The following is a 25,381-nucleotide window of genomic DNA, read 5'->3' on the forward strand; positions in this document are numbered from 1 at the left end:
TAGCAGTTCTCAATGTAAGACCTAGCCTTCAGAGAAGAGAAATTAGAGTTCTTGTAGAATGCCAAAATTCTCACAAATTTATTTCTTACAGCATTGATGAACTATGGTATGTCTCCTAACCACCCCCTCCCCCCATTGTGGCTGAGTTGACATTAAGTTACCAACTCATTGTGACATTCTAATATTCCTGAATTCTTAAATCTGTCTCTGTACCTTGGCAGATTTGTAATTTCCAGTTCACCAGTTTCAGCCTATCTTTAAAGCCAAGTTTCAACCATACAACCTAACTGCCTTTTGTAACTCTATGGCCTACATTTAAAAAAAATTTTTTTTCTACTTAGTCAGTCCATATTAATAGATTCTGCCTGATCCATGTTTATGCTCCTCCCAACATTGTCTTATAGTCTTAGTATCCATCTCCATATTTTCTCTCACAGCAGAATCTTGTGAAATGAGACACCTCAAGTAAATATGTTGAAATTCTGCATATCTCTTCATGGATCACACTTTGAACTTTATATTTATAGGTCATTTAAGACTTGATAGTGGCCAATCTCCTCCAGTGTGTGTGCCCGGCCACCTGGTTGTCATGGAGGCAGTCTTAACTGAAGAACTTGAGGAGGAGGAACAGCTGGTAAGATAGCACCGAAAGAAGAAGGAGCTGCAAGCCAAAATTCAAGGAATGAAGAACGCTGGTCCCAAAAACAACAAAAAGATAAGGAAACAACTCAAGGAAGATGTTGCTAAGTTGGAGAGAGAAATGGAGCAAAAACACAGGGAGGAACTGAACCAACTGAAGCTGACTTTCAAGGATAGTAAGGTAGATTCTGTTGCTGTTAACATTTCAAACTTGGTACTTGAGAATCAACCACCTCAGATTTCAAAAGTACAAAAGAGACGGGAAAAGAAGGCTGCATTGGAAAAGGAGCAGGAAGAAAGGATAGCAGAGGCTAAAATTAAAAACTTATCGGGAGTCAGACATCTTGAGAGTGAAAAAACTTGCTCAAATATTGGCAGCCAGAGAATTGGAAATTAAACATATTCCATCTGATGGTCATTGTATGTATAGAGTTCTTGAGGATCAACTGAGAGAACAAGACTGTGCTCTGACTGTGGCTACCCTAAGGAGGCAGGCTGCTGAGTACATGCAAAGCCATTCAGATGACTTCCTGCCGCTTCTAACAAACCTCAGCACAGGAGATATGTACACACCAGAAGAGTTTGGGAAGTATTGTGATGATATTGTAAACACAGCGGCATGGGGCAGTCAGCTTGAGCTAAGAGCTCTGTCTCACATCTTACAAACACCAATAGAGATACTACACGCAGATGTTCCTCCTATTAGTTGGTGAAGAGTATCCTAGGAATCCATTAGTACTAGTATACATGAGGCATGCGTATAGCTTAGGAGAACATTACATTTCTGTTACACAGTTGGTGAACTAGGCTACTGAAAATTGCAACTAGTTTACAAAATGTTACACTGTATTATAGCGTGTGCCAATCTACCAAGTGCTAGATTGTTGTAAATGCTACTGAAAAGCACAACTACCTTAAATGAGTTTTATGAATAAGCTTACTAAAAGCTTTTAAGAAATACATTGGATTAACTTTAACCAGTGCTCTCTTAATGGCAGTTTTAGAACTTAAAATCTATTGTGGAAAACGTCATTATAGGCCAAGATGTTACTCTTTGTGCTCATTAATTTTAGTTGTCCTGCACATTCTGGTTTGGAATAAATTTGTTTTAAATCCCCCCCCAGCTTTATGTTCTAAAAATAAAGATTCCAATTTAATTTCTCTTAAAAGTGAGAAGACTTGGTTTCTGTCATGATCAGAACATATTGTAGTGACAGCAGGTTTATCAATGCTTGTAAAGTGCTCGTGATCCCAGTGACTTTGGTATGACTAGGGTCAGGGGTGGTAAAATCAGTACAGGAGAATTGTACATGGAATGACTCATGTTACTGGGATTTTCAATCACTTCAAACAGTATTCTTTGTAGGAGAGTTGTGCCCACACACAAGTCTGTTTGCTGTTCTTTTTTTAATATTTTTATTACGTATTTTCCTCAATTACATTTCCAATGCTATCCCAAAAGTCCCCCATACCCTCCCCCCCACTCCCCTACCCACCCATTCCCACTTTTTGGCCCTGGCGTTCCCCTGTACTGGGGCATATAAAGTTTGTGTGTCCAATGGGCCTCTCTTTCCACTGATGGCCGAGTAGGCCATCTTCTGATTCATATGCAGCTAGAGACACGAGCTCCGGGGGAGGGGGAGTACTGGTTAGTTAATAATGTTGTTCTACCTATAGGGTTGCAGATCCCTTTAGCTCCTTGGGTACTTTCTCTAGCTCCTCCATTGGGGGCTCTGTGATCCATCCAATAGCTGACTGTGAGCACCCACAACAATTTATGAAAATGAAACATTGTGTTCTGATTTTTTCCAAGTTAGAAATATAACTAAGTGGAGCATCATGTGAATAATATTTGAGCTTTTGACCCATGTATACTGTCTATGAGTAAACAATGGACTTATGATGTTAAAAGCAGGTGATAGTGTGGCAGGCTGGCAGAGACTGCTCAGCAGAGCAAGGACTTTCTGAGATCATTCAAGTTGACTAAAACATACTTTGCCTGCTACACAGTGTATTCTGAAGGGTGTCTGCTTTGTAACCTATTTTGAAGTAATGTTATCTTCATCTTATAGTATCAGCCTTAAACAATAATAAAACAAAACATTATGAAACAGTTATTAAAAATTCCATTTTCAACAGATACTCTAAAATAACTCATTAATATTTCCTTGTTTTGACAAGAATTCAAATGTACTTAATTATGGATTTCTAATTTTTGTTTATATGTTTTATTTTAAAATGGCCAATATATTTATGAATAAAACATATAGCCCACTTAAAAAACTTGATAGTTATATGTTTGTAAACAAAGAGGGATTGTAGTAGGTGATAAGAATCAATATTTGGTTTTTTTGTTTTGTTTTGTTTTTAGCAGCTGCCCCAGAGGTCATCATAATTTCCTCAGGCAATTCCAAAGTAACCCTTATAGAAAGCAGGGATAGCTAATATGACCAGGGATGAGTTGCTTACTCTCTAAGTCTGGTGAGAAGACCACTTCCACTAGCAAAGATGACTCATTAGAATTTATGGCCTCAGTGTTCCTATCTTCAACAGAGCTGTATCATTCATCTCCAGTCCAACCAACAGGACCTCATTCTTGTTCAACAATGCCCTCCCATTAACGTAGCATACCTTGCAGGCCTGGAAGTTCAACATGTCTAGAAAGACAATCAGACACAGTGATTATCAACAGTCTTAGTCTTGAATATATAGTAGCAAAAGATCTCCCCTAGGGCACACATAAAGCCTTCAGGTCATTTACTTGGAGGCTCAAGTCCTTGGGCTCATTCCTGCTTTTCCTTCTGCACTTTGTCCAATCACGTTGGGAGTAAAATGCCAATTTTATTTTACTCATTAGTTTAAAAATATCCTGCTGTATCACATAAATATTTACCCAAACCCTTCATTTCTATAAGTGGTAAATATTTAAGAGTATCCAATGGTTGTTTCCAGCTTCTGGCTATCACAAATCAGGCTGCTGTGAACATAGTAGAACACGTGCCCCTGTGGCATGGTAGGGGATCTTTTGGGTGTATTATCAAGAGTGGTATGGCTGGGTCTGCCGGTAGATCTATTTCCAATTTTCTGAGGAACCTCCAGATTGATTTCCAGACAACCTAGAAGTTCCACAACAGAAGAATGGATACATAAAATGTGGTTCATTTACACAATGGAATACTACTCAGCTATTAAGAACAAGGACTTCCTGAGTTTTGCAGGCAAATGGATGGAACTAGAAAATATCATCCTGGGTGAAGTAATTCAGACCCAAAAGGACATGCATGGTATGTACTCACTAATAAGTAGATATTAGCCAATAATAGTTATTATTATTATTATTTAGAATACACAAGATAAAGTCCACAGAACTCAAAAAGTTCAACAACCTGAAGTGTCCAAGTGAGGATGACTCAGTCCCACTTGGGAGAGAGAAGAAAGTAATCACAAGTGGAGAGGGAGGGAGGGACCTCAGAGGGAAAGTGAACGGGGTGGGCGGAATTGGGTGGGAGAGGGGAACCTGATCTGGTATTGGGTGAGGGAAAAGTACTGAAGCCCTGGGGGCCAGCAGAATGAATGTAAAAATGCAACCTCAGGAAATAGGAGGCTGGGGGGAACATCCCCCAGAATGCACCAGAGACCTCAGAGGTGAGAGGCTCCCAGGACTCAAAAGGAGAGACCTTAGATGAAATGCCCTACAGTAGGGAGAGGGAATGTATAGAGCCCACCTCCAGCAGGAAGACAGGACATCAAGTGAGGGATGGGGTTGCCATTCCACAGTCACACCTCTGACCCATAATTGTTCCTGTCTGAAAGAATTACAAGGATGGAAATGGAGAGAAGCCTGAGGAAAAGAAGCTCCAGTTATATGCCCAAAGTGGGATCCCAACTCAAGGGGAGATCCCAAGGCCTGACACTGTTACTGAGGTTATGGAGTACTCACAAAAAGGGATCTATCATGACTGCCCTCCAAAGACCCAACAAGCAACTGAAAGAGTCAGATGCAGATATTTGTACCCAACCAGTGGACAGAAATAGCTGACCCCTGTTGTTGAATTAGGGAAGACTGAAAGAAGATGAGGAGAAGGGCAACCCTGTAGAAGGATCAGCAGTCTTAATTAATCTGGACTCTCAAGATCTTTCAAACAGTGGATCACCAAACACATACACCAGCTGATATACTTCCGGGTCTGTGCTCATTCAGAGGTGATGCACCTAACCCTCAAGAGACTGGAGGCCCTAGGGGGTTTAAAGGTCAAGTGGGCTGGGGAGTGTGGGCATCCACGTGGAGATGGGGTTGGGTGGGGAGGAGGTGTGGGATATGGAGCAGTTGGAAGGTGGATGGGGGAGGGCAATGGTATATGGAGTATAAAAAATGAATTAAAAATAAAATAAAATTTTAAAAAATAAAATAAAATAATAACAAAAAAGAGTATTCAATGGGGTGAGAAGCTCTCAGGACTCAATGGGAGTGACCTTAGATGAAATGACCAGCAATGAGGAGAAGGAACTTGTAGAGTCCACCTCCAGTAGATAGACAGGGCCTCACGAGGAGGGATGGAGTTACTGAATCACAGTCAAAATTTTGAACCCAGGAGTGTTCCTGTCTAAAAGAACTGCCAGGACAAAAATGGAGAAGAGACTGGGGGAAAGGCAGGCCACTGACCAGACCAACTGGGGATCCACCTCATGGGGAGACACTAAGGCCTGACACTATTACTGATGCTATGATGTGCTTACAGATATAAGCCTAGCATGGCTGTCCTCTAAGAGGCCCAAACAGCAGCTGAGTAAACAGATGCAGATACTTCTACCCAACCATTGGAACCCCTGTGGTTGAATTAGGGGAAGGATAGAGGAAGTGGAAGGGGAGGGTGACCCCATAGGAAGACCATCAATCTCAACAAACTCAGACCCCTGAGATCTCTCAGACACTGAGCCATCCACCAGGAGCATACACCAGGTGGTCCACCCCACCCCCACCCCCTAGCACATATATAACAGAGGACTGCCTGGTCTGGACTCAGTGGAAGAGGATGTGACTAATCCTCAAGAGACTTAAGGCCCCAGGAATGGAGGAGGTCTGGTGGGGGAGGGAGCATCCTCTCAGAGACAGGGGAAAGAGGAATGGGATGAGGAACTATGGGAAGGGGAACTAGCAAGAGGGCAATGTCTGGATTGTAAATTTTAAAAAATATATCCAATGAAGAAATGTTACACATCTCCATTGCCAAGTTACACATAGACTACCTGTGTGTTCTTCATTACTACAAACAGAATCCTTAACATCTTAAATTTAAACTTACATTTGAAAGCAAATTTCAGAAACCCTAGGACCAATTCATAAAATACACTGTAGTGGTTTGAATAGGTTTGCCCCCCATAGATTCATGTATTTGAATACCTGACCCACAGGAAGTGATGTACTATTAGGACTTGTGGCCTTGTTGGAGGAAGTGTGTCACTGAGGGGGTGGGCTTTAAACCATCACACCAGTCTTCTCCTGGTTCCCTTCAGAACAAGATGTACAACTCTCAGCAACTTCTCCAGGACCATGCCTGCCTGAACACTGTCATGCTTACTGCCTTGATGATAATGGACTGAACCTGTAAACCAGTCCCAATTAAATGTTGTCCTTTATAAGAGTTGCCTTGGTCACATTGTCTCTTCACATCAATGGAAACCCTAACTGGCATGCACCATTAATATTTTGTTCCTCTAGAACCAAACTCAATTCTAAAGTCTTCATTAGTTAAAGTTCTCCAAGAGATGAGAACAAATAGTATGGAGATAGACACATAAAAGGATAATAACCATCCACTCCGTTATTGTATATATGTACAATATAAAGAGATTTATTATAATGTAGCAGGTACGTAAAAACTGCTTTTGGGGGGATCTCCAAGACAGAGAATCAAAAGGGGACAGTGGGGAATATGCGTAAAAATGATGATATATAAGTACAAGAATATCACAATGAATATATAATTCCTTGGGGAATAAAAGAAGCTGCTCTTGCTAAAAAGCACTGGCTCCTTAATTAAGCCCACAAGATAACTGTAAATGAGATGGAGGCCTGGCATCTCTGCCTTCATTTTGTGTCTGTCTCCTTTAATTTGGGTAGGATTCCTGCTTGAATCTGTATAGGCATACTGACCATTCAAGGTCACTTTTATCAATTAATCAATCAATCAATCAATATATTTATCTGCCTGCCTGTCTGTCTGACTGGGTGTCTATCTATCTTATCCCCCTTCAAAGCCAAAAGCACAGAGACAAGTCATTGTCCTAAATCTGTAGTCACATTAGATTGCAGGATCAGCAAAGCATTGCAGGACAGAACCCCCTCCAAGTGAGAGCAATTATATATGGTGTAAGACAATCCTGGAGCATAAGTAATTATCTCCTGGGAACCACATTGCTCCTTTCAAACATTGACAAACTATAGCAATAGCGAGATAACTTCTTTGTGCTATCTTGAAAAACCAGAATTGAGATGGTAATCAACCAGACATCCTGAGAGACTAGAGACATAGCTCAGCAGTGGAATGTTAACCTAGTATGTTCAAGACTCTAGGTTAGATTCACAACACTTCTGAAAAAGAGACAGAGATACATAGAGATACCATATTGTCTGTCCCCTTCTGCACTGGTTCCACTGATGCAAGATGGAGCAGTCTTCTGATGGGGGGAGTGAGGATGATTATAGGCAAGACATAAAAGAAGACTCAGAGACAAAGATTAGAAATCAGGAGGGCTGTCCAGGGAATACTGCAGCAGTCTCAAGTTTAATTCTCTTAGGCTTTATATATTTTACAATAACTTGGGAAACAAAGTCAAAAGCTAGCAGAGACGATGGCTGATGTAGATTGGATATCTATTCCCATCAGGAGGCCTCCCTATTCCTCCTCTTCCTTCCTCCAAGATTAACAGAACATTCAGCCCCTGGCCTGACTTGACTCTGCCTGATAGGCAGGCTTTCACAAAAGCAGGCAAAATGGCTCCAGACAACCTTCCAACAGCTCTTCCTCTATTTAAATCTAAACTTCATGTCAGGTCATTGAAGATAAACCTGCAGCCACTGGACTCCTCTGTTCCTCCTCACAGTGCATGCATTGATGAAATATCCTTTCTCTAGTTTTCACCATTGCTCGTCTCTTTAATTGACACAGCTGGATAGCTGGTGGAGTCTAACAGGTTAGGACTACCAGATTCAAGACTTTTGTCCTTAAAGTCCAGTTACAGTGGGCTGTGTAATTGTCTCCACAATATGCCTCCTCTAAGATGGAGACTAAAGAAAAGCAGTATGGTCTGGTCTGATGACTTGAGAGGCAGGAAGCTGATGAGATAGATTCTAATTCAAGTCTAGAGAGCTGAGAACAAGGAATGCCAAGGGGAAGAGCTGTCCTAAACCAAGCAACCAGGAGGGAATGAGTTCAATTGTCTTCTACCTTTTTGCTGCATTCAAATCTGCATCAGATGGAATGATACTCACCAACAATGAGGAGGCCCATCTATTTCATTTAAGTTGACAATCTAAACACTGATCTTTGCAGGATACTCTCACAAACACACCAAGAAATATTGTTTACTGATAACATTCCTGCATCTTTTAGTCCAGTCAAGTGAACATCTTTTTTTTTATCTTTTTTTAATTGGGTATTTATTTCATTTACATTTCCAATGCTATCCCAAAAGTCTCCCACACGATCCCCCACCCACTCCCCTACCCACCCACTCAGACTTCTTGGCCCTGGCGCTCTCCTGTACTGAGGCATATAATCTCCTGTACTGAGGCATATAAAGTTTGCACAACCAATGGGTCTCTTTCCACTGATGGCCGACTAGGCCATCTTCTGATTCACATGCAGCTAGAGACACGAGCTCGAGCCGGGAAAAGGGGGTATTGGTTAGTTCATATTGTTGTTCCACCTATAAGATTGCAGATCCCTTCATCTCCTTGAGTACTTTCCCTAGCTCCTCCATTGGGGGCCCTGTGATCCATCCAATAGCTGACTGTGAGCATCCACTTCTGTGTTTTCCAGGCCCCAGCATAGTCTCACAACAGACAGACAGCCATATCTGGGTCCTTTTAGCAAAATCTTGCTAGTGTATGCAATGGTGTCAGCGTTTGGAAGATGATTATGGGATGGATCCCCGGATATGGCAGTTTCTAGTTGGTCATCTTTTCGCCTCAGCTCCAAACTTTGTCTCTGTAACTCCTTCCATGGGTGTTTTGTTCCCAATTCTAAGAAAGGGCAAATTGTTCACACTTTGATCTCCATTCTTCTTGAGTTTCATGCATTTAGCAAATTGTATCTTATATCTTGGGTATTCTAAATTTCTGGGCTAATATCCACTTATCAGTGAGTACATATTGTGCGAGTTCTTTTGTGATTGGGTTACCTCACTCAGGATGATGCCCTCCAGGTCCAACCATTTGGCTAGGAATTTCATAAATTCATTCTTTTTAATAGCTGAGTAGTACTCCATTGTGTAAATGTACCACATCTTCTGTATCCATTCCTCTGTTGAGGGGCGTCTGGATTCTTTCCAGCTTCTGGCTATTATAAATAAGGCTGCTATGAACATAGTGGAGCATGTGTCCTTCTTACTGGTTGGAACATCTTCTGGATATATGCCCAGGAGAGGTACTGTGGGATCCTCCAGTAGTACTATGTCCAATTTTCTGAGGAACCACCAGACTGATTTCCAGAGTGGTTGTACAAGCTTGCAATCCCACCAACAATGGAGGAGTGTTCCTCTTTCTCCACATCCTTGCCAGCATCTGCTGTCACCTGAAATTTTGATCTTAGCCATTCTGACTGGTGTGAGGTGGAATCTCAGGGTTGTTTTGATTTGCATTTCCCTGATGATTAAGGATGTTGAACATTTTTTCAGGTGCTTCTCAGCCATTAGGTATTCCTCACATGAGAATTCTTTGTTTAGCTCTGAGCCCCATTTTTAATGGGGTTATTTGATTTTCTGGAGTCCACCTTCTTGAGTTCTTTATATATATTGGATATTAGTTCCCTATCTGATTTAGGATAGGTAAAGATCCTTTCCCAATCTGTTGGTGGACTTTTTGTCTTATTAATTGTTTCTTTTGCCTTGCAGAAGCTTTGCAATTTTATTAGGTCCCATTTGTCGAATCTCGATCTTACAGCACAAGCCATTGCTGTTCTATTCAGGAATTTTTCCCCTGTACCCATATCTTCGAGGCTTTTCCCTACTTTCTCCTCTATAAGTTTCAGTGTCTCTGGTTTTATGTGCAGTTCTTTAATCCACTTAGATTTGACCTTAGTACAAGGAGATAGGAATGGATCAATTCGCATTCTTCTACATGATAACCACCAGTTGTGCCAGCACCATTTGTGGAAAATGCTGTCTTTTTTTCCACTGGATGGTTTTAGTTCCCTTGTCAAAGATCAAGTGACCATAGGTGTGTGGGTTCATCTCTGGGTCTTCAATTCTATTCCATTGGTCTACTTGTCTGTCTCAAGTGAACATCTTAAATTAACTATTACATATTTTAAATTCTGTTAGAAAAATATGGTACTGCTTGTTTCTGCTTATTTGTGTGTCTTGTGTTGTATACATATAGTTGTGCTTAAAGGTTGAGTGTGTCTATGTATGTATGTGTATAGGCTCATGTGGAAATCAGAGGACAACCTGCAGGAGTCAGTTCTCTCCTACCACATGATTCCAGGACTCAAACTAAGATCAACAGCAAGCACCTTTACCTGATGAAGCACCTTCCCAGCCCTGTTACTGATTGTTTTTTGTTATAATTGCCATGGCTGAACAGATAAAACTCAAGATATTCCCCACCCATTGTCCAAACTGTCCATTCTAAATGCAGGTTTAAATGGCACTACTCTCTACTGTCTAAATATCAGGTTTGGTTTGATAATCAAATAAAATAGTGATGTGAATAGAAGCACTTTATAAACTTGCATACCACAATCAGATATAAAGTAGTATTATTTCACATTATTATTATACACCATGTCTAGATTAACATATGAACTAATTTGCACTTCTGTGTAGTATTTACCCACATCTCATAACTGGACCCACATAGAAAATAATAGTTGTCAGTACATGGATGGAGAATGGGCCAGATTTCTTGCAATTAGAGCAGTCTGCAATGGATCTGACATCCAAAACTTTCCCCATCTGACAGTCAGGAGGGGTCATCATCTCTTCATACCAGATGGGGCTCTCTGTTCTACTGCTCTAACATTTTCCTTTAAAATAGAAATGGAGTCCAGAGAGCAGACATTTGCAACACTGGACATTCTCTTAACCTCTTACACACAAATAAGACTACTTCTAAATCTTCCTTTACTTGCCAGCCTAAAGTGAAGGTCAAATGAGATGATGAATATCAAAATGTTTTGTTTTGTTGTAGAAAGATGAGGCTGCTACTGTTCAGTCCAGGGGGTGCTCTTTAAACTCCATGGAAAAGCTTCATCACTAGACACTAGAATAACAATATGTTTTTTATGGCCTATACATATTGCCCATTATTCTGAAGGTGTATCCTGGGCACTCTCGGCTTTAAAAAAGACTGTGCTAAATACTTAGTGCTAAACATAAGTATTTAAGTTAAGACTGATTTCCCTTTCATCATAGAAACAAGTATTCCACAGAGCTACTTATCAACAAACACATTCTTTGGTCAGTGACATTTTGCATTCATAATCATGGTTTTTAAAAAACAATGAACTACAGCTCTATGCTTCAGAAACTCAGCCAATCACAGTAGACACACTCCAGTAGTCTTCTTTCATGAATAGATGTAATGTTCCTAAACCCTTTTTGGTTTTGAAAGTTCATTAATATAAGAATTTTGTATTTTCCAAACCCTATATATGGTAAACCCTTTAGGGAGAGGTTTTACTTTGTCTGACTTAATTTGGAAACAAGGTGCACACTTCATTTCTATTACTGAGGAATATTTCAACTGTACTAATAAGTGTTATATTAATGAGCCTAAAAGATGTCCTCTGTATATTTATCATATCTTATCTTCTTCCTCCTAGCAAGCAAATGCTTGTTAACTCAAACACCAATAGACACTATACTCCAATATCTACCCATCCTGTTTTTAAAATGCATCATGCAGACTGATCTTTTGCCAACTCGGTTTCTGCCTGCTTTATATCCTGAAAAACTATAACCAACACCCGCTGAACACAAATATGATAAAAATATATGGTTATAAAAGATATCAAACTAGGGAGATGACTCACTAGGTATAGTTCTTGCTCTATGAGCATGAGGACCTGAGTTCAGGTTCATAGCACCTACATAAAAGCAAGATTCAGAGAAATGCATATGTAACCCCAGCATGGGAGAAGTAGGTGGGAGTATCTCTGGAGATTGCTGGCCAGCTAGTCTATCCAAACTGGTGAGCTCCAGGTTCAACAAGAAAATCTGTCTTAAGTTTGGAGCTGAGACGGAAGGAAGGACCATCCAGAGATGCCCCACGCAGGGATCCATCCCATAATCAGCCACCAAACACAGACACTATTGCATATGCCAGCAAGATTTTGCTGTCAGGACCCTGATATAGCTGTCTCTTGTGAGGCTATTCCAGTGCCTGGCAAATACAGAAATGGAAGCTCATTGTCATCTATAGGATGGATCACAGGGCCCCCCAATGGAGGAGCTAGAGAAAGTACCCAAGGAGCTGAAGACATCTGCAACCTTATAGGAGGAACAACAATATGAACTAACCAGTACCCCCAGAACTCATGTCTCTAGCTGCATATGTAGCAGAAGATGGCCTAGTCGACAGAGGCCCTTGGTCTTGCAAAGATTATATGCCCCAGTACAGGGGAATGCCAGAACAATAGCAGAAAAAAAAGGAAACTTCAGAACTTGCAGACTTCTGCTCATTTTAATCAATTTGGGACCTCACCCCATGGAATGGTGTTACTTATCATTCCCTCAGTAATCCTTTCCTCATCAACACACCCAAAATGTGCTTTAAAAGTAAGGTAGATAATACCACAGGCACTAACATCAACAACTATAAAATAAGACCTCATGGAACTGAAAAACATCTCAATGCCAGTGGACATCATCATTTGAACAAAATGGCAGACTACATAATTGGAAAAGATCTTCACCAGCTATACATCTGGTAGAGGGCTAATATTTAAATTATAAAAAATTATAAAAATTGGACATCATAAAACAAATACCACATTTTAAAAAATGGTGTGCAGAGCTAAGCAGAAAATTCTCTAAAGATGAAACATAAATGATGAAAAACCGTTAGCAAAACATTCCATGTTGTCATGGTTTGAATATGCTTAACTCAGGGAGTAGCATAATTAGATGGTTTGTCCCTGTTGGAGTCACTGTGGGTATGGGCTTTAAGTCCCTCATTCTAGCTGCCTGGAGACCAGTATTCTGCTAGCAGTCTTCAGATGAAGATGTAGAACTCTCAGCTTTGCCTGCACTATGCATGCCTGGAATCTGCCTTAATGATAATGGACTGAACCACTGAACCTGTAAGCTAGCCCCAATGAAATGTTGTCCTTATAAGAGTTGCATTGGTCATGGTGTCTGTTCACAGCAGTAAAACCCTAACTAAGATACACTTCCTTAGCTATTAGGGAAATGAAAATTAAGACTACTTGATCAAGAATGGCCAAGATCAGTAAAACAAATAATAGTATATGCTGGCAAAGATTTAGGAAATGGATGGAAAACACTTGCTTGTTCATCCATGTTCATTGCTGTTCTATTCATAATAGCCAGAAATGGAAACAAACTAAACGTCCATCAGTTGTTGTATAATAAAAATGTGATACATTAACACAATGGAGTATTATTCAGCTTTGTTAAGAAAAGTAAATCATAAAATTTGCAGGTAAATAGATGGAGCTAAAAAAATTATACTAAGTGAAATGATACTTCAAAAGACAAAATTATGTATTTTCTCTTATATTTGGATGTTATCTTTTGGTCTGAATGACCACAGAAGTTAGGTACTTAAGGCATTGGAGCACAGGGTAGGCTCTTTCAAAGACTGGAGAATAGAATAGAATATTATGGAGTTACAAAGGGGAAACTAGAATAGTATGAAGATTAAATGGTGGGAGGGTGGAAAAGAAAGGTAAAAGAGGGAAGAAAGAAACGTATAACTAACACTAAAGGTCTTAAAAACCCATTACTCATGAAGATGATGTCTAAAATATATACATATATAAAAGGCAACTAAATGGAGTCACCACATAATGGAGGAGACAATGACTCAAGTAGGCATCTTTTCCAACAACTAAAATATCTAGTGCTAGAAATGGGTTATATCTTGTTGAATCATTGACCAAAGATATCCTATGGACTGCTGTAAACATCACAGGTTATTGCCCAGGATATTGATTGTTCTCCATAACCTAATGGTGAAGCTCTATTGCAAAAGACAACATTTACTTGTTATGTAACACAGAGAAGTTGAGCTGGTGCCAAACTAGAAGTTTCACCTTTATTATTGGCCACCATTCATAGAACTGAATGGTACTAGGCATGCTACCAGACCAGAGGAGAAAGGTAATTATCAGCATCACCCAGGTTCAAGTTTCATAACCTACAACAGTGGTCTGCCTGCAAAATACTGGTCCAATAATGGCAAAAATGTTATGGGAGTGATCAACCACTTTTGGTTGGATTTAAGGAATAGAATCCAATGAAATAGAATCAATGCCTGACATATCTAAAGAGGCCAAGGACATGAGAATAGATAGGTCATGTGACTAGGGAAAAACCTAATCCTATTATTCTGCTAAAGGAAGGAACATAACAAAAATGACAATATCATAATACTCATCGAATCAGTGATTATTCTTGCAGTAGATGGGAATAAATACATAAACCCACATCTGGACAATGTACTAATAGTGAGAAGATCTGGAACACTCAATCCAAAATAGAGTGTCTTCATCAAACTCCTTCCATCAAGGTTCAGGGATTTATACAGAAGAGGGAGTGAAAAGACTGTAAGAGCCCCAAATGATTCATTGATTCAGGACACCAAGAAACTAGTGTCTCCCAGGCACAAGACTTATGTATGCTCAGAGACTGTGTCAGAACTCATAAGACCAGCACATGTTCATTGCAAATGGGATCCCAGCTGAGAAGGGGACGTATACAAGGGGTCCCACCTCTAACCAAGAAGCTATTTGCATTTGATACCCACTGGTAAAGGAAAAATCTGTTTTCTCCAATGGTGTATCACTGAATTTAACAACTATATTTCAGGTTCTATGGCCAGGAGTAGATGTTCAACACAAATTTAATTCCATGGGTTTTTTGTTTGTTTTGCTTTGTTTTGATTTGATTTGATTTGATTTGTGTGTGTGTGTGTGTGCATGCACACACATGCTTTTGTTTAGGCTTTTCTTTTTTATTGGTTTTTTGTTTATTTTTGATTATCATTTTTGCAGGAGTTTGTTTTATTTGTTTTGAGTTTCCTTTTGTGGGGATTTTTAATAAAGAGAGAGAACATAAAATTGGGCAGTGATATGCGGAGGATATGGCAGGATTTAGAGGAAGGTAAATCATGATAAAATATATTGTATAAAAAATAATAAAAGAAGAAAGGATGCTATGCTCTCCAGTAGAGACAACTGGACAGGCTGAAAGGCTTAATAGTCCCTCATGAGGCAAAAGGGCTTCAAGGAAGCTCTCCTCCTGGAGCCTAGCGTTCCCTACCCTGTATACAGTAATTTTTCATTCCTGCATTCCATTCCCATGTTAGTCTAGTGTATGGATCCATGTGCTCTCTTTTAATATTTTTCTATCATAAGTGCCTTTTAAAATTGAATTCTGACTCTTCCGGTCAGAAAAGCACCGGGGTAGCTAGGGCGCAGGGTCGGCTGACACTCGCCAGCTACCCACAACACCCGCCACAGGATCTTAAGACTTCTGGTGAGTGGAACACAGCTTCTGCTCCAATCCAATTGCGTGCAGGACCTGAGACTGCATTAGTTAGGGAAGCAGAAACTGGCCTGAGTAGGGCCACAGGCCTCATCCGGCCGGATCAGCACTGGGATAGCTAGAGCGCAAGGTCGGCTGACACCCGCCAGCTACCCACAACCCCCGCCACAGGATTTTGGGACTGCTGGTGAGTGGAACACAGCTTCTGCTCCAGTCCAATCACGCGGGACCTGAGACTGCTCTGGTTGGGGAAAGAGAAATCTGGCCTACATAGGGCCACAAGCCTCTTCCGGTCAGAAAAGCACCAGGGCAGCTAGGGCACAGGGTCGGCTGACACTCGCCAGCTACCCACAACACCCGCCACAGGATCTTAAGAACTTCTGCGGAGTGGAACACAGCTTCTGCTCCAATCCAATTGTGCGCGGGACCTGAGACTGCATTAGTTAGGGAAGCAGAAACCGGCCTGAGTAGGGCCACAGGCCTCATCCGGCCGGATCAGCACCAGGGTAGCTAGAGCGCAGGGTCGGCTGACACCCGCCAGCCACCCACGACCCCCGCCACAGGATTTTGAGACTGCTGGTGAGTGGAACACAGCTTCTCCTCCAGTCCAATCACGCGGGAACTGAGACTGCTTTGGTTGGGGAGGGAGAAATCCGGCCTACATAGGGCCACAAGCCTCTTCCGGTCAGAAAAGCACCGGGGCAGTTAGGGCGCAGGGTTGGCTGACACTCGCCAGCTACCCACAACACCCGCCACAGGATCTTAAGACTTCTGGAGAGTGGAACACAGCTTCTGCTCCAATCCAATTGCTCGGGACCAGAGACTGCATTAGTTAGGGAAGCAGAAAACCGGCCTGAGTAGGACCACAGGCCTCTTCCGGCTGGACCAGCACCGGGGTACCGCCAGCTACCCATGACCCCCGCCACAGGATTTTGAGACTGCTGGTGAGTGGAACACAGCTTCTGCTCCAATCTTTAAACAGTGACAACGACAACAACTAACCCCAGAGATTACCAGATGGCGAAAGGTAAACGTAATAATCTTACTAACAGAAACCAAGACCACTCACCATCATCAGAACCCAGCACTCCCACTTCACCCAGTCCAGGGCACCCCAACACATCGGAAAAACTAGACACGGATCTAAAAGCATATCTCCTGATGATGGTAGAGGACTTCAAGAAGGACTTTAATAACACACTTAAAGAAATACAAAGGAACACTGGTAAACAGGTAGAAGACATTAAAGAGGAACCACAAAAATCCCTTAAAGAATTGCAGGAGAACACTGCTAAAGAGTTACAAATCCTTAAAGAAAAACAGGATAACCTAATCAAACAGGTAGAAGTCCTTAATGAAAAACAGGAAAACACATCCAAACAGATGATGGAAATGAACAAAACCATACTAGACCTAAAAAGAGAAGTAGACACAATAAAGAAAACCCAAAATGAGGCAACACTGGAGATAGAAACCCTAGGAAAGAAATCTGGAACCATAGATACCAGCATCAGCAACAGAATACAAGAGATGGAAGAGAGAATCTCAGGTGCAGAAGATTCCATAGAGAACATCGGCACAACAATCAAGGAAAATGTAAAATGCAAAAAGATCCTAAATCAAAACATCCAAGAAATACAGGACACAATGAGAAGACCAAACCTACGGATAATAGGAGTGGATGAGAATGAAGATTTTCAACTCAAAGGACCAGCAAACATCTTCAACAAAATTATAGAAGAAAACTTCCCAAATCTAAAGAAAGAGATGCCCATGAACATACAAAAAGCCTACAGAACTCCAAATAGACTGGACCAGAAAAGAAATACCTCCCGACACATAATAATCAGAACAACAAATGCTCTAAATAAAGATAGAATACTAAAAGCAGTAAGAGAAAAAGGCCAAGTAACATATAAAGGCAAGCCTATCAGAATTACACCAGATTTTTCACCAGAGACTATGAAAGCCAGAAGATCCTGGACAGATGTTATACAGACACTAAAAGAACACAAATTCCAGCCCAGGCTACTATACCCAGCCAAACTCTCAATTAACATAGATGGAGAAACCAAAGTATTCCACGACAAAACCAAATTCACACATTATCTCTCCACAAATCCAGCCCTTCAAAGGATAATAACAGAAAAAACCAATACAAGGACAGGAACCAAACCCTAGAAACAACAAGAAGGTAATCCCTCAACAAACCTAAAAGAAGACAGCCACAAGAACAGAATGCCAACTTTAACAACAAAAATAACAGGAAACAACAATTACTTTTCCTTAATATCTCTTAATATCAATGGACTCAACTCCCCGATAAAAAGACATAGACTAACAAACTGGCTACACAAACAAGACCCAACATTTTGCTGCTTACAGGAAACTCAACTCAGAGAAAAAGATAGACACTACCTCAGAATGAAAGGCTGGAAAACAATTTTCCAAGCAAATGGTATGAAGAAACAAGCTGGAGTAGCCATTCTAATATCTGATAAGATTGACTTCCAACCCAAAGTCATTAAAAAAGACAGGGAGGGACACTTCATACTCATCAAAGGTAAAATCCTCCAAGAGGAACTATCAATCCTGAATATCTATGCTCCAAATACAAAGGCAGCCACATTCATTAAAGAAACTTTAGTAAATCTCAAAGCACACATTGCACCTCATACAATAATAGTGGGAGACTTCAACACACCACTTTCACCAATGGACAGATCATGGAAACAGAAACTAAACAGGGACACAGAGAAACTAAGAGAAATTATGAATCAAATGGATCTGGCAGATATCTACAGAACATTCTATCCTAAAACAAAAGAATATACCTTCTTCTCAGCACCTCATGGTACCTTCTCCAAAATTGACCACATAATTGGTCACAAAACAGGCCTCAACAGATACAAAAATATTGAAATTGTCCCATGCATCCTATCAGATCACCATGGACTAAAGCTGATCTTCAATAACAAAATAAATAATAGAAAGCCAATCTTCACGTGGAAACTGAACAACACTCTTCTCAATGATACCTTGGTCAAGGAAGGAATAAAGAAAGAAATTAAGGACTTTTTAGAGTTCAATGAAAATGAAGCCACAACATACCCAAACTTATGGGACGCAATGAAAGCATTTCTAAGAGGAAAACTCATAGCTCTGAGTGCCTCCAAAAGGAAACTAGAGAGAGCACACATTAGCAGCTTGACAACACACCTAAAAGCACTAGAACAAAAGGAAGCAAATTCACCCAAGAGGAGTAGACGGCAGAAAATAATCAAACTCAGGGGTGAAATCAACCAAGTGGAAACAAGAAAATCTATTCAAAGAATCAACCAATCAAGGAGCTGGTTCTTTGAGAAAATCAACAAGATAGATAAACCCTTAGCCAGACTCACTAGAGGGCACAGGGAAAGCATCCTAATTAACAAAATCAGAAATGAAAAAGGAGACATAACAACAGATCCTGAAGACATCCAAAACACCATCAGATCCTTCTACCAAAGGCTATACTCAACAAAACTGGAGAACCTGGATGAAATGGAGAAGTTCCTAGACAGATACCAGGTACCAAAGTTGAATCAAGATCAGGTTAATGATCTAAACAGCCCTATATCCTCCAAAGAAATAGAAGCAGTCATTAATAGTCTCCCAACTAAAAAAAGCCCAGGACCAGATGGGTTTAGTGCAGAGTTCTATCAGACCTTCAAAGAAGATCTAATCCCAGTTCTTCACAAACTATTCCACAAAATAGAAACAGAAGGTACTCTACCCAACTCATTCTATGAAGCCACAATTACTCTGATACATAAACCACAAAAAGACCCAACAAAGATAGAAAACTTCAGACCAATATACCTTATGAATATTGATGCAAAAATCCTCAATAAAGTCTTGATAACCGAATCCAAGAACACATCAAAACAATCATCCATCCTGACCAAGTAGGTTTCATCCCAGGGATGCAGGGATGGTTCAATATACGGAAATCCATCAACGTAATCCAGTATATAAACAAACTCAAAGACAAAAACCACATGGTCATCTCGTTAGATGCGGAAAAAGCATTTGACAAGATCCAACACCCATTCATGATAAAAGTCTTGGAAAGATGAGGAATTCAAGGCCCATACCTAAACATGATAAAAACAATCTACAGCAAACCAGTAGCCAACATCAAAGTAAATGGTGAGAAGCTTGAAGCAATCCCTCTAAAATCAGGGACTAGACAAGGCTGTCCACTTTCTCCATGCCTATTCAACATTGTACTTGAAGTCCTAGCCAGAGCAATTCGACAACAAAAGGAGATCAAAGGGATACAAATTGGAAAAGATCAAGTCAAAATATCACTCTTTGCAGATGATATGATAGTATATATAAGTGACCCTAAAAATTCCACCAGAGAACTCCTAAGCCTGATAAACAGCTTCGGTGAAGTAGCTGGATATAAAATTAACTCAAACAAATCAATGGCCTTTCTCTACACAAAGAATAAACAGGCTGAGAAAGAAATTAGGGAAACAACACCCTTCTCAATAGTCACAAATAATATTAAATATCTTGGCGTGATTCTAACTAAGGAAGTGAAAGATCTGTATAATAAAAACTTCAAGTCTCTGAAGAAAGAAATTATAGAAGATCTCAGAAGATGGAAAGATCTCCCATGCTCATGGATTGGCAGGATCAACATTGTAAAAATGGCTATCTTGCCAAAAGCAATCTACAGATTCAATGCAATCCCTATCAAAATTCCAAATCAATTCTTCAACGATATAGAAAGTGCAATCTGCAAATTCATCAGGAATAACAAAAAACATAGGATAGCAAAAACTCTTCTCAAGGATAAAAGAACCTCTGGTGGAATCACCATGATGGACCTAAAGCTGTACTACAGAGCAATTGTGATAAAAACTGCATGGTACTGGTATAGTGACAGACAAATAGACCAATGGAATAGAATTGAAGACCCAGAAATGAACCCACACACCTACGGTCACTTGATCTTCGACAAGGGAGCTAAAAACATCCAGTGGAAGAAAGACAGCATTTTCAACAAATGGTGCTGGCACAACTGGTTGTTAACATGTAGAAGAATGCGAATCGATCCATTCCTATCTCCTTGTACTAAGGTCAAGTCTAAGTGGATCAAGGAACTTCACATAAAACCAGAGACACTGAAACTTATAGAGGAGAAAGTGGGGGAAAGCCTTGAAGATATGGGCACAAGGGAAAAATTCCTGAATAGAACAGTAATGGCTTGTGCTATAAGATCGAGAATTGACAAGTGGGACCTCATGAAACTACAAAGCTTCTGCAAGGCTAAAGACACCATCCATAAGACAAAAAAACCACCAACAGATTGGGAAAGGATCTTCACCTATCCTAAATCAGATAAGGGACTAATATCCAATATATATAAAGAACTCAAGAAGGTGGACTCCAGAAAGTCAAATAACCCCATTAAAAAATGGGGCTCAGAACTGAACAAAGAATTCTCACCTGAGGAATACCGAATGGCAGAGAAGCACCTGAAAAAATGTTCAACATCCTTAATCATCAGGGAAATGCAAATCAAAACAACCCTGAGATTCCACCTCATACCAGTCAGAATGGCTAAGATCAAAAATTCAGGTGACAGTAGATGCTGGCGAGGATGTGGAGAAAGAGGAACACTCCTCCATTGTTGGTGGGATTGCAAGCTTGTACAACCACTCTGGAAATCAGTCTGGCGGTTCCTCAGAAAATTGGACATAGTACTACCGGCGGATCCAGCAATACCTCTCCTGGGCATATATCCAGAAGATGTCCCAACCGGTAAAAAGGACACATGCTCCACTATGTTCATAGCAGCCCTATTTATAATAGCCAGAAGCTGGAAAGAACCCAGATGTCCCTCAACAGAGGAATGGATACAGAAATTATGGTACATTTACACAATGGAGTACTACTCAGCTATTAAAAAGAATGAATTTATGAAATTCCTAGCCAAATGGATGGACCTGGAGGGCATCATCTTGAGTGAAGTAACACAATCACAAAAGAACTCACACAATATGTATTCATTGATAAGTGGATATTAGCCCAAAACTTAGGATACCCAAGATATAAGATACAATTTGATAAACGCATGAAACTCAAGAAGAATGAAGACCAAAGTGTGGACACTGTGCACCTTCTTAGAATTGGGAACAAAAAACCCAGGGAAGGAGTTACAGAGACAAAGTTCGTAGCTGTGATGAAAGAATGGACCATTTAGAGACTGCTGTACCCAGGGAACCGTCCCATAATCAGCTTCTAAACGCTGACACCATTGCATACACTAGCAAGACTTTGCTGAAAGACCCAAATATAGCTGTCTCTTGTGAGACGATGCTGGGGCCTAGCAAACACAGGAGTGGATGTTCACAGTCAGCTATTGGATGTATCACAGGGCTCCCAATGGAGAAGCTAGAGAAAGTACCCAAGGAGCTAAAGGGATCTGCAACCCTATTGTTGGAACAACAAGATGTACTAACCAGAGCCCCGGAGCTCTTGTCTCTAGCTGCATATGTATCGAAAGATGGCCTAGTCGGCCATCAATGGAAAGAGAGGCCCATTGGACTTGCAAACTTTATATGCCCCAATATAGGGGAATGCCAGGGCCAAAAGAATGGGAATGGGTGGGTAGGGAAGTGAGGGGCGCTATAGGGGACTTTTGGGATAGCATTGGAAATGTAATTGAGGAAAATATGTAATAAAAATATTAAAAATAAAATTAACTGCATGGTACTGGTATAGTGACAGACAAATAGACCAATGGAATAGAATTGAAGACCCAGAAATGAACCCACACACCTACGGTCACTTGATCTTCGACAAGGGAGCTAAAAACATCCAGTGGAAGAAAGACAGCATTTTCAACAAATGGTGCTGGCACAACTGGTTGTTAACATGTAGAAGAATGCGAATCGATCCATTCCTATCTCCTTGTACTAAGGTCAAGTCTAAGTGGATCAAGGAACTTCACATAAAACCAGAGACACTGAAACTTATAGAGGAGAAAGTGGGGGAAAGCCTTGAAGATATGGGCACAAGGGAAAAATTCCTGAATAGAACAGTAATGGCTTGTGCTATAAGATCGAGAATTGACAAGTGGGACCTCATGAAACTACAAAGCTTCTGCAAGGCTAAAGACACCATCAATAAGACAAAAAAAACCACCAACAGATTGGGAAAGGATCTTCACCTATCCTAAATCAGATAAGGGACTAATATCCAATATATATAAAGAACTCAAGAAGGTGGACTCCAGAAAGTCAAATAACCCCATTAAAAAATGGGACTCAGAACTGAACAAAGAATTCTCACCTGAGGAATACCGAATGGCAGAGAAGCACCTGAAAAAATGTTCAACATCCTTAATCATCAGGGAAATGCAAATCAAAACAACCCTGAGATTCCACCTCATACCAGTCAGAATGGCTAAGATCAAAAATTCAGGTGACAGTAGATGCTGGCGAGGATGTGGAGAAAGAGGAACACTCCTCCATTGTTGGTGGGATTGCAAGCTTGTACAACCACTCTGGAAATCAGTCTGGCGGTTCCTCAGAAAATTGGACATAGTACTACCGGCGGATCCAGCAATACCTCTCCTGGGCATATATCCAGAAGATGTCCCAACCGGTAAAAAGGACACATGCTCCACTATGTTCATAGCAGCCCTATTTATAATAGCCAGAAGCTGGAAAGAACCCAGATGTCCCTCAACAGAGGAATGGATACAGAAATTATGGTACATTTACACAATGGAGTACTACTCAGCTATTAAAAAGAATGAATTTATGAAATTCCTAGCCAAATGGATGGACCTGGAGGGCATCATCTTGAGTGAAGTAACACAATCACAAAAGAATTCACACAATATGTATTCACTGATAAGTGGATATTAGCCCAAAACTTAGGATACCCAAGATATAAGATACAATTTGCTAAACGCATGAAACTCAAGAAGAATGAAGACCAAAGTGTGGACACTGTGCACCTTCTTAGAATTGGGAACAAAACACCTAGGGAAGGAGTTACAGAGACAAAGTTCATAGCTGTGGTGAAAGGATGGACCATTAGAGACTGCCGTATCCAGGGATCCATCCCATAATCAGCTTCTAAACGCTGACACCATTGCATACACTAGCAAGATTTTGCTGAAAGGACCCAAATATAGCTGTCTCTTGTGAGACGATGCTGGGGCCTAGCAAACACAGGAGTGGATGTTCACAGTCAGCTGTTGGATGTATCACAGGGCTCCCAATGGAGAAGCTAGAGAAAGTACCCAAGGAGCTAAAGGGATCTGCAACCCTATTGTTGGAACAACATGATGTACTAACCAGAACCCCGGAGCTCTTGTCTCTAGCTGCATATGTATCGAAAGATGGCCTAGTCGGCCATCAATGGAAAGAGAGGCCCATTGGACTTGCAAACTTTATATGCCCCAATATAGGGGAATGCCAGGGCCAAAAGAATGGGAATGGGTGGGTAGGGAAGTGGGGGGCTCTATGGGGGACTTTTGGGATAGCATTGGAAATGTAATTGAGGAAAATATGTAATAAAAATATTAAAAATCAAAAAAAAAGAAATGTGCTCAATGTAAAAAACTTTGAAAATGTAGAAAGGAAAAGAAGAATAAAAGTAGCTCTTGAGAAAAAAAAAAAAAAAAAAAAGAAAGATGGCCTAGTCAGCCATCAATGGAAAGAGAGGCCCATTGGACTTGCAAACTTTATATGCCCCAATATAGGGGAATGCCAGGGCCAAAAGAATGGGAATGGGTGGGTAGGGAAGTGGGGGGCGCTATGGGGGACTTTTGGGATAGCATTGGAAATGTAATTGAGGAAAATATGTAATAAAAATATTAAAAATAAAAAAAAACAAAACAAAAAAAAAAGAAAAAAAAAAAGATTGAATTCTGACATAGCTAAAGCCGTCCACCAGTGTTCCAACAGTCCTAGTTCGTCCTTAGAAAGACCTTGGGCTTGGATTTCAGTACCGCCCCTGGTATTACACTAAAAGTTAGGTCACTGCCCTTCACAGGAATCTACCATCACCTAGGAAAAAAGAAGTTTCTGACCGTAGGGGAAACCAGAATAGATGCTTAGAATTATAGCTGAGTTACACTTATTTACAGGAATTTACAATGGTTTAGGAAGCAGATCGGGCTGTGGTTTTAGAGTATTGCATTATTCATGAGATGGTTAGCTAGAAAGGAACTTCCTAGTTAGAACCATGACTTGGGTGTGAAAGCCCTTACCCTAGGAGTGAAAAGTTCTCACACCTGGCTTCTATGACTATAGCTGACCTTAGATAGGGATGACTTTGTCTCAATTATTTTATTGCCCAGTTCCTTCCGATCTTTGCGTTTTCATTCCTCTGTTCTGTGTAAGAATCATTAAGCATCTGGTTACCTCATTTGTACCTTGCGGGTATGTCACCCAACTTCTTTATTGTCTTCTGTATAAAAGTCTGAAGCTCGAATTGTAAATTACATTCAGATTCTACACACAAACTCTCCTGTGTGTGTCTGTTTGTCACTCGCTCATCCACACTTTGCCCACCCACGTTGAGAGACCCTGTTCCACGCAGACACAGGGACCCAGAGGGTCTGCGGCAAAAGGATAAGGTGAAAAATGATCAAAGAAGATATGTAGCATCTACCTCTGGCTTTCACAGATATGGACACATACATTCATGGACACACCCATGGTGTGTGTGTGTGTGTGTGTGTGTGTGTGTGTGTGTGTGTGTGTTTCTGTGTGCA

General features: G+C 40.7%; 1 pseudogene; it reads left to right on the forward strand.

Moving 5' to 3' along the window:
* Positions 1-556: 556 nt before the first annotated feature.
* Positions 557-1,467, forward strand: LOC110287534 (deubiquitinase OTUD6B pseudogene; annotated as a pseudogene).
* Positions 1,468-25,381: the final 23,914 nt, after the last annotated feature.

Source organism: Mus caroli, unplaced genomic scaffold, assembly GCF_978045245.1.
Source record: "Mus caroli unplaced genomic scaffold, Mus_caroli_1 scaffold_5, whole genome shotgun sequence".
In the NCBI taxonomy this organism is placed as follows: domain Eukaryota; kingdom Metazoa; phylum Chordata; class Mammalia; order Rodentia; family Muridae; genus Mus; species Mus caroli.